An 11,751-nucleotide genomic window follows, 5' to 3' on the forward strand; every position below is an offset into this window, starting at 1 on the left:
TAGCTCTTTGAAGGGATCTGTGTTGAAACTCATGTTATCTCATGTGTTCATATGTCATCTGGAGAAAGGAAGTAATGAAATTTTCTGATGATACTCTATTATTTAAGGCAATAAAATGGAATTCAACTGTGAAGAGTTGCAGATGGCTCACAATACYGAGTGATTGTGAGAAAAATGGCAGATGAGATGCTGATAAATATGAAGTATTGCACATGGAAATAAACATTCTTAACCATGCATAACAGTGATGAGCTCTAAATTAGCTATCAGCAATCAGGAAAAAAAAGGTCTTTGAGTTACTGTTGACAATCCCAATAAAATCTCAATGCCATGCTCAAGAGCCATCAAAAAAGTAAATAGAACATTCAGAATTCTTAAGAAAGGAACAGAGAACAAAYAGAATAATAATCCTCTGCCACTGCATGATCATATTGTGAATGTTATGTGATGTTTGGATTCTTTCCTCCTCCATGAAAACAGAAGTAGAATATATATATATACATGAAGGAAAGAGCAGTCAAAGCCTTGGAATAGCTTTTGTAAGAAGGTTAAAGAGTTCAAAATGCTTTCATCTTAGAAAGAAAAAACTCAGAAAGGAGCCTGTGTATCTCCTTGTGTATACAGCCATTGACAGCATGCAGAAGTGAATAGGAACTCACAGTCAAGATTTCTCACAACAAAAYAGGTAAAGGTCAACTGATGAAATTCACAGGCAACATGTTTAAAACTTCAAATGAAATGGTGGTTGTCTTTCATATGGTGGTGCCAGGTATTTCAGACCAGGATAAAGGCCATAAAATCATGTATTTTGTCCATATTTATAATTCAAACAACATCAGAGATTATTTCTGAACAGTGTTTTTTACACCAGCAATGTGAGCAGCCTCAAATGCAGCCTGGCTAGAAGGGGAAAATTACTGAACAGAACAAAATGTCTGCTGAAWTATATTGACAGAGGAAATTCCTGCCATCCTGAGAGCTGTGAGCCTGGGAACCAGGACTGAGAACCAGAAACAGACTTGAGAAATGCAGCTGGTCTGTTTGAAATACACCCAGGTGTGCCTAGAAAACAGAGACATCCTGAGATGCCACCAAAAAGTCCAAAAATAAGGGGCTGTAATTACCCCTTACAATCTGAAAAGGTGAGAAAGAGTCTAGAAAAACAAAAATTTCTGTGAAAAAGTTGGAAAACATCRTCTATCATTTGTTGTATGTGAAAAATCAAAATTTACATCTGTTGGCTGCTTGAAGGGACAATGTCTACACCCTCTTATGCCTCTGTGATATGAAAAGTGCTTAATTGTTATGCAAAATGGGTAAAACAACTGAGAACAATGCATGCTGCACACATTTTTTCYTCCTTAAACAGGCTGAATTCTCAAYATGAACTCTTTACAAGAGCTTGGACTCTCACTGGGRATCCAGCTGACAGACTGCAAGCTCTGTGATTTGAGATAATCTCTGATGTGAGAGTCTGTTATTTTGCTAGACACCCTTTGGGCCAACTTTTGGAGTGAGTTTGGTTTATCCTCCCACCTGTGGGATGGTTTGGCTCCTTCTACAATCTGCCTAATCCATTTGACACAGTTGTTATACATTTATATAAGTATTCTATCATAAGCATATGTGCTGTTGATAAGCTGGTTTCACTGGTGCTGGGATTGTAGTGACCTGTAATGGTCCCTACACCTGTTAGGGATGGCTGGCTATTGGTGGCTATAATATTGATTGCTGCCACACAATTGATTGTTGCCATAGCACTGGTTGATGCTCTATTGATTGCTGATAGTAATTTCTAATGGCTTCAGACATAGGTATATAAACCTTGTTGATAATTTGTATCCTTATGTAGCATTTGTGGTGATCTGTAATAAAAATAGAGAAATTTAGAAGATAAAGCTTCTGTGTCTCTGTGTATTCCAAAATCCCACAAACCCAYGGTCACAGTCTCTATGTACCCTTGGGCTGGGTGACCCTTTAGGCCATGACAACCAGTCACTGGCCCAGCTGGGTCTGGGAGAGCTYACACTCTCCTGGAGAGCTGCAGGACATACCTGATGAGTTAGCACAAGCCAGGGAACTGTCTGTCCACAGCCAGTTTTGGAGGGTAAAATAGTTCCACAGCACAGATGTGCTCACACTGCTCTTCTGACACTCCCCAGTTGGCCTCCACCTTCATTGAGCACAGTGCCCAAAACTGGACAAGGTATTCCTGCTGGGTTCTTACTGATACATTGGGTGTTTTGCCAGCTCCATGTGTGTTTATAGATCACAGTGTGTTGTTTGCCTTTTTCATAACAGAACWGCATTGTTGTGTTCTGCTTGGGATCCCTCTCCAAAACAGCAACCTGGCTACTGGTTAAATACACTGTGCAGCTGAGAGCTCATCTCTTGGAGCATTCCTTTGCAGTTGTCCTTGGTTTTCATGCCCTTTCTCTATTTTGCCAWGTTACCTTTGAACCTCAACCTTGTGTTCCAACCCAGCTTTGTGTCACCTGTGAGTGTGTGATTGGGTCACCAATGCAATCACTGGGCAGAACTGGGACAGAAGAACCTCTGAAGAGCCCTTGCTGACACTTTATATTTCACCATTGGACTAATTCTCRGTGTAGATACRGAGCAGGTTTTGTAAACACCACCYAGTGATTTAATCCAGACTGTATTTCTTTCGCTGCCTACAAAAATGTCACRTGAGATCAAATCAAAAGGGCTCCCAAAGTGAAGTTTTATGGATTAGTTCCAGATCTGCTTTTCTGCTGCAGAGGAAAATTAGATTTTTTTTGTAATACAGTTTGCTCCCTACATCTCCCCCACAGCCTCTTTAGGTATCTTTTTCTTTCAGGTACTTTTAAAATGGTCCATCATTTGATTAAGAGAATTTCTTWGTATCACTGACATGTAATTCCTCCACATCCTCTTTTTTCATGAAAAAATGGGAGAGCCACTACCATTGATCTGAGATGGGTCCTTCTAAGAAGAAGAGGGAAGAAAAACAATTGCTATTGAATTCATATCCTACACCAGCTGACCAGGTCTAGGAAAATAGTGAGAATGCYCACCCTTCCATTCTGAAACACATCCTCAGAAAAGGAACAGAGTAGAAATGACTTTTTTACTTGCTGCCAAACCCCTGCTAAGTCTGATCTGTAGTGGGAGGTGGACTTTTACAGCAGCAGTAGAAGTCAGTGATGTGGATAGGCCCGCTGAGATATCTCAGAAGCTGGCTGCAGTGGGAAGAGGGAAGAAGGGAAGTCAGGAGGGTGCAGAGGAGCAGCTGTGCAGGGGTTGACATAAGTTGTTCCCATTTTTTCTGCCGAATGCGCCCACAGACTTGACCAGACAGGGTGAGGCTGAGATGAGACACAATTCTGACAGCCAACTTGCTTTTCTGCTTCTTTCACAACTCACTGCCCGGGGAAGGAGAGAAGGCTTTGAGCAAGGGGAGAACAAAGCACATGGTGATGAGGGCACATCAATATCTCAGCAGCAAAGTGATTCTCATTGAATGAAACATTTCCTTGTTCCTGTATCGTGTTGTGTCCCCGTGCCTGAGGGATGACCAGGACCATCTGCCAGCCCCAGGGTCAGCCTGCCAGGACAGAAACAGGAGAGAGATGGGGTACAGGAACCACCCTGCCCTGTCCGGTGATGTCTGTGCCTGCAGCTGTGGGAATGGGGTCAGCTCTGGCCATGGTCACAGCTGCCAACCAGTAAGTGTCCCCCAGATAGGGACATCAGTCCAGCTTTCCAAGGTGCTCATCCAGCTTTCCAAGGCTGGCCCAGAGGCCCYGATCCCCAGTACTCTCCAGAAGGGTCAGCCAGCCGGGCTCTGCGAGGTGTCTGGGATCCAGTGAACCCAAATCCTCGGGAGGCTCTGGTGCAACAGGCACCGTTACTGACCAGGGACCTTCTAATAAACTTGGGGAAGTAGAAAGTCGTATTTCCCAACAGGACACCTGAATAAAATTTAATAAAATTTAAATTCTTGGCTTATCACACATTTTACTTCAAATTGAGAGCAGCCAAGAGGCCCAGGAATGCTCAGAGATCTTGCTTTGAAAAAAAAAAAAAAAAGCAGGTAAGCAGAGTTATTGAAAGTGTTTGGGCTCTGAAAATAAAATATTTGAGTGAAAGCAGGGTTTCTTCCAAGAAACTGTTCTATAACAATGCATCTAAATAAAAAAATATAAATAAATATTATTCATTATTMATTCAATTTTGGAATTTTCTTGGCAACATTCAAATAGAATGTATTTGATCAGTTCAGTGCTCTGGGCTTCCTCTTAAGAAAGGGGAAAAAGTTATTCTTTCATCTATCTTTGTCTACTTTGGGGAAAATAATTTCTGTATTATTACTGGGCTATTTTTCAAAAGTTGCTCCAKTTCTTATAAATGGATTGGGATCACCTTGTGTGACACTGTGCAGAACAGAGTTCTAAAAATGGATGGGAGAGGATAACCTCCTGTTTTCTCCATCCATGGAGCATTTTTTCATAGTCCAGCCTGACGTAAATTGTAATTAAAATACCAGAAAAGCAAAAGTAGAGGTTYGATTTTTCAAAATCCTAAATTATATGAACATAGTTAATGCTGCTTAGTACAATGTCCTGGATAACAAAAATCTCATCAAAAAATATGTTTTTATTCTTCAATAAGATGACATATTTGATTATTAAATATAACTGCTCTGATACAATAATTTTACACTGTGTAAAGGCTTTAAGACATCACAATWCTCTGATTAAAAATGTGAAATTAGAGTAAAGAAAAAAGCACAGGCTGGAAAGAAAAATAACTGTCTCATTGACAGATTTCAAGCTTCTGTCAGCAGGGAGTTCACTGAATGGGGACAACCTCATAGACTCCCAGGTATTCAGCATCCTCATCAGTGACCTGCAAGCACATACACACACACTTCTGGTCAACCACAGGCATGACAGAGGTTGGCAGAGAGGTCAACAAACACCAGGGACTGGTGCAACAGAGCATTTTGAGAAAAGTTCACGTGTGCAGCTAAATGCCAGTTATGCATCAAGGCAAGAGGAAGGAGAGGCATTTCTGCCTGGAAAACTGGGGTGTCTGAAAGATGTGTTGGTCTTTCAGAGGAGGAGCAATCTCTGTGGAAAATGCTTTGGCAAAAAGGGTGAACAAAAAGATTATCCTGAAAAATGAACTAGAAGAGACCAATATTCCATGGTTTCTGAGCACCACAGCTCAAGGGAGCAAAGTCCAGCAAGAGCAAACAACTGCAGAAAAGAGAGCTGSACCCAGACCTTTCAACTGGGAAATCAAAGGGTACCACTGGAAAATGACTGGTAAAGTACCTGGAAAAGCTTGTCTAGGCTGTCAGGGTGACACTGACATGAGAAGAGTGCACTYGAGCTGTGTCTGAGGCTGAGGAATGGCTGTGCAGGTATTCGAGTACCAAACTGCCTGTGCAGTCTGTAAATCCATCAGTGTACTCAGGCTGAGATGTTTTCTTACACTGGGACTTTATATTTTCTATAGGTCCTGCAGAGGTCAGGGGTTCATGCTATATGGAGGGAAGGCAAGGCTCTAAATAGGAGCAATGGCCRTTTATGCAATTGCCTGTGTTTCAAGTGTAATAACACAGATTTATTATTTTRTAATTGAAAATAATACTGTGCTTTTAAAACATGTGTCTGACTCCTAATTAACTCAGTGCACTCATCTTCCTAACAGATATCACAAAAATTTGTGAAGGTAGATGGCAAAGGAAGAGCTTTAGGGTATGACAAAGGTGTTTGGAAGCCAGGCAGAATCTGCTCTGAGCTCTGCAAATGGTGAAGCAATTGCAGCACTTGCTGACTTCCACGTGTGGTTTGGGCTTTCCAAAATTCAGGCTGTAAGTTACAGAGCAATGAACTGAGCCTGCCAAGACATACAATTGTGTGAATGTGTCTGAGTTAATCACAGGGATACAGGGTGATGTYAGCTGGGATTGAAATAAGGTGACATTTATTGGAAATACAGCTTTAGGTTTCTGTGTTAGTGAGAAATGTGGGCAGAGCACAGGAAAGAACAGACATTTTATTACCTCTTTCCTCTAAGCAGCCACACCACCAAGTAAAGCAGCTTTTCCTCCTTCTTTGAAGTTAATGGCTTTAATTATGCTGACTGCAGATGKGTCATTACACAGCATCTTCGGAAGATGTGGGTGCTGTAATCCTAATCCCCACCCCATCCACCTGTGAACTCTCATGAGGGAGTTTTAAACACTCCCAGGGATGGTGATTYCACTTTCCTGGGCATCTTGGATTGGTTCCAATACCAGACCATCCTTTCTTCCTATTACTTGACCTGAACCTTTCCTGGTGTGACCTGAAGATGTTTTCTCTTGTCCTGCCACTTGTTACCTGGAGAAGAGACCAACTCCCACTTAGCCACAACCTCCTTGCAGGAAGTTTCAGAAGTGATACTGTCTCCTCTGAGCCTCCTTTTCCTTCAGGGTAAAAAATTTAAKCTTATTTAGTCCTCCCCCAAAAGACTTACACCTTCCATTTCTAATATTTCTTTGCTTAGTCTTTGTATGTAAGATATCTTCAGGAAGAGGAAGTCTTTTTGCATATAAATACTGAGTTTGGGAGGAGAGATGGATGGCAAAAAGGTTCTCCTTTGGTATATCTGATAGACAAAATTCTGAGAAGCTAGTGTGTCCATTTATTTTCCAAAGARCATCAGTAAATGAACTTTCCTAAACAGTCACTTCTGAAAAATTGAGTGTATTGTGGTATTTTGATAGCAAAAGATTTCTAATATGAATGCACCTGCAAATCTGATCTGTGAGAGCAGTCTCACCTATATAACTATATATATATAACTATATATATATATATATATACTATATAAATATATCAATGTAAACAACATGGATATCTGAATTTCCTGTGCAAATTTATTTGAAGGAAGTGATGACAACTATGGGGTCTGGGAAAACCCATTCCAAAGTTATGGTGACAATGGCAGACAGGTGCCATAAATGATGTGCAGGAGAAACAAACTTCTGTTGACAAAGAAGCAATTCATCCAGGAGTTCTCTAGACGTGCATTAGAAGTCAGGCTGTGTTTCAAGGTTATCCACACCAGTCCTTAACAAACCAGGAAAGGAAGRAAAAGAAAGGAAAAGAACACAAAGAGGCTTGAGAGAACAAGAGACTCCTTCAGAAAGTCTGACAGAGATAATGAATTTATAACATGAGCTTCCCTCRGGTTTGCCTCCTGTATCCAGCAAAAAAGCAGTTTTGAATCCAAATGCCCTGAGTCCCAAAGAACAGCTCATCATCCAACTTTGGGTACACTGCATTCTAGAGATGCAGGAACAGGCCATTAAGAATAATGATGATATAGATGGGCAGAGTATGAGAATATTATTTCTCTCCACTGGCCCTGCAAATTTGTTCTGTGGGGTTTTTTCGTTGAATTGGTTCCCTCGAAGTCCCTCATAACAAAATAACAGTAATCTGTTTTTTTTTTTCCCCTGGTGTCGTCCTCATGTAATCATTTAACTTCTTTGAGAGGAAAAAGGAGATTGAAAATATCAGTATGAGCTTGGAAGTGGTTTGAGCGTGTTGTATAAAATTTCACAACAACTTGTTGGACTTTTAATTGAAAATTATTCCTTTTCCCTTCCTTCCCAAGGACAGTAAAAGCAGATGAGTGGGTTTGAGTCACAAAGCAAATTGYACACAGCTGGATTCACTACAACAGRCCAAACTTCCTCCAGGGGTGACTAAATGGGCCAAATGGGAAAGTAACTTTTAYATTTGTTCTCTGCTGAGTTACTTCAACCCTTTACTGCCTGCTGTTATGGTATACAACATATTACCATGAGAGTCCCTGAGTCACAGATGCTCAATAAATATTTTGCAATCTTCAACCCAAGACTGCAGTCTTCAAAGAGCACAGCTCTGAGCAAAGAGCCGTAGAAACACAGCTCAACTTCTTCACAATAAATCCTGATCTAACAAAACACTCTGGTAAAAGATACACTGGCAAGATTTAATCAATTTCTGTACATGTCTCTGTCCTCCCTTTTCAAAGCTTGTGTTAACAGGCTAAAGGAGTTATTACCTTTCAATCTTTCCAAAAGGATGAATGGGAAACAAGGCTGGCATGCCATAGGACTGTCAAAATTGCCCTGTTCTTCTGAAAGCTGGCAGGACATGGAGTGCTCCTCTATTCCCAGTGCTTATGCACTCTCTAGGCTGCACTGGACCTGGAAAATATCCATTATTGAATCTTATGTGATTTCACTTATCCTGTTGTTGGTCTTCAGCTGTTTGGAGTAAACATGAACTCTCTGGATTTCCAGGGAAAGCCACCCCTTTTCTGTGCTGAAGATCTGCCAGAAATACCAACCAGTTCTCACACCATGGCTATGGCCACGTGAGATTACTCAATGTCTTGGTTGAAAAAACACAAGATGACACACACCCWGAATGGCAATTTTAACCTGTTAAACAAGTTAAGCAAATTGTGGATAAGAGTATGCCCTCCTTACAATCTGTTAGTGGGCTTTGCCATGCTGGCAGTACCTCGAGGGTTGAATATCCAGATACCCTGGGCTGCTCTGGGTGCTCTGGACCAGGGGTTTGGAACAAAGAAGGGAGTAATTATACATGGCAGAGCAAAACCTGCATTTTAGTGCACCACCAAACCCAGCATAGCCTGAGATCTTCAGTTCTATCTTCCAGAAAGGGACAATAGCCACAGAATGCGTAACTTTGATGAACTGAGAATCCAGGACAGGAATCYAGGGAGGCAGGGACCATCCAGAAATTTCTCAAACTTGGCAACAGCTTTTTAACAGCTTTTGAGTACAGAAATCTGAGAAAACAACTAGAAAGGAGACACTGCATTAGACCGTGAGCATTAGAGAGGAATTGGAATCAGAATGAAGGGTCACTGTGAGATGACACAATCTGCCTTCCTTAAGAAAACAAAATAATCTGGCTTCAGAAGGTCAGYCTTCCAGAAAATTACCTGATTCAAATCTGGAAGGAAAAAGGGAGTTTCAGGGAACCAGAATGTCCTCAAGGAAATAAATCACGCTTATGAGTTTTGTGGTGCAGCTGCATAACCAGGCACTGGGCAGAGTGAATAAGGAAAATAAAAGATAATAATTTCTTGGGGGAGACAGCAGATGTACCAGATCTCTCTAGTGAGGAGTCGGCTCCATAAATTATGGCTCTAGAGTGTCATTTCAAGAGCCATTTACACAGTAACTATGTACACCAAAATGCCTCCAGACCCTTCCCAGAGGCCAGGTCTCTGCAGGTATCTCCCTGTGTGGATTGGAGGATTGGATAAGTCAGAGTAGCTGAGATGCCATACTGTGTCAGGAGCCAAGGAGCTGCCATCACACACAGGTTACCATGAGCTAGTTTTTGCTAAGTGCTTACTTCTAGGGATATTCAGAGTGAATATCCTGTAAGCTGGCATCTAACTAACTGTCAGCTCACAGCAAATCCATATCAAGATGGGAAAAAAAAAAAAAAAAAAAAAAAAAAAACTCTGGAAGCATCAGCACTGCACCAGTTCAGCCCCCATGCTATTCTGTGCCCTTTGTCGTCATTTCTTCTCAGCACATTCCTTCCCTCCTCTTTCATCTCTTGCTACCTTTTCAGGATGTCTGTTAATTTTAAATCTATACCTTTCATGGTCCTTCTCTTCCTGCCAAATGTCTGACAAAGCAGAAGTGCTAGCATTTTGTACTGCAGTCATGATTTAGCAGCTCTCCCRTAAACTGCAGACCTAAAAGTCTGGTTTATTAATTTTAATCCATTTAATAAGGAATAGATAAATAGCAGCAGTTTCTTCTGGCCATTACAATGCTTCTTCCTTAGCAAGTTTTAGATATRGGTATAGATAGAGAAACACATTTTTTTAAAAGATTTGAAAGAGTAAAATCTGCCATGACTTGCAGGCACCAAACTGTGGGTCCAATGCTATCTATGCAGTTGTCACTGGGAGTTTGTCATTGTCTTTAGCACCYCCCTCTAAGGTTTTAAAGTATTCCACAAATTGCAGTGGATAATAACATGGACATAGAATTGATTTATTCTGCATTGCCTGTACTTTCTTTTTTTCCCAGAGTGACACTGTGATCAATACCACATTGTAATCATAGGGTAGAATTCAACTTCTTAATCACACAGATAAGACATTTTGGCTTCTCTTTCTTGATTCTAGTAAATTATAAATATATACAATACTAAGTAAGCATAACTAGAAAGGAAAACCCGCCTTCCAAACAAGGCAGAAGTTGTRAGCAATTTACAATGAGCAGTTTAATTGTCTCCAATCCTCTGTATTTTTCATCTAAGTATTTTCTTTTATAGTGTTCTTGCAGTAAATCTCAAGATAAAAGCATTGCTGTTTTCTGAATTGCAGAAAATTAGCTGCAGAGCCCRGAATAAAGAAACTGCAGTTCAAGARTRAAAGTTAACTGTAATTGAAGTAGGTATCACAAATGTCTGAAAAAAAGATAATTGAGAACATAGGTCATGAGAAGAAACATGAGGTTGGATATTAGAAAAAAGTTTTTTACRGAAGGAGTGATAAAGCATTGGAATGGGCTGCCCAGGGAGGTGGTGRAGTCACCATCCCTGGATGTGTSTAAAAAGAGATTGGATGTGGCACTTGGTGCCAAGGTTTAGTTGAGGTGCCAGGGCATGGGCTGGCCTCGAAGATCTTGGAGGTCTCTTCCAACCCWAATGATTCTATGATTCTATTCTATGAACAGGTGATGGGGAAAGGTATTTAYTAAGTGGAATCAGCCAGAAGAAAAGATACTCATGCCAGGGATGGGTAATGGTGTGAATTAGAGTCAGCCTCGAGGATACAAGATGTCTAAAGAGGGATTGATGATATATGTGTATATCATTGTGATATGTGATATATCATGTAATATAGGATGCCATAACAGATTTCAAAGATGCAGTTGCTGGGAATTGAGAAGGAATTCCCGAAATCATGGRGCATAGGATCCCAGGGACGTGAGTGAGGGACTGTCAGAATGATGCCAAGGAGCCACTCAGACTGGCTAAACAAAGTGAAATTCCCATAGCTGAGATAGTTAATGGAGAAACAGAGACAAGAACAAAACCCACTAACAGACAACAGTGAAAGAATTGGGCTGTGAGGGAAAAAGCAGCCACAAGAACAGCAGGCATATTGTTGGAACAAACACAGTTAATTACACTAACACAGGGGAGGAAAAGGCAAATCCTTAAATATATTGCTTTTCCTGTCTGGTTTCTTCAGACATTGCTTGTTTCTTAAGGAAAGACCTTCCAGCACCTGTTCTGATTAAAGGCTRTGGACTTCTTGTAACAAGAAGAAGTCTATCAGTATTAATCATTACTTCTCCACACAGGCAAATAATGCTTTGTAAATGTCAAACACTGCATTAAACAGCCATGTTAAAAACTCTAGGCAAAGAAATATTCACACAGGAGAGATTGTGCAGATGCAGACTGAAGCATGTATAAACTTCGCAATAACCCACACAAGCCCAAAAGCATTTCTACCAATTATTTGAGTAATAATTTCCAAGGATATTGGCCAATATCCTTCCTTCATTTTCTTTTGGGGATGTCTGATAAAACTCTCTGGCTTTGAACTGCCTTAGGAGCTGAGATTTTTCCGTTTCCAGTAATTTCCCTTTTGTCCAATCTTCTATCACTCCTATGAAGACCATGATGAMAATTCTGCTTTTTCTCAACAGAA

The sequence above is a fragment of the Malurus melanocephalus genome, unplaced genomic scaffold, assembly GCF_030028575.1.
Source record: "Malurus melanocephalus ecotype Western Australia unplaced genomic scaffold, MMel_1.1 scaffold_239, whole genome shotgun sequence".
Lineage (NCBI taxonomy): Eukaryota > Metazoa > Chordata > Aves > Passeriformes > Maluridae > Malurus > Malurus melanocephalus.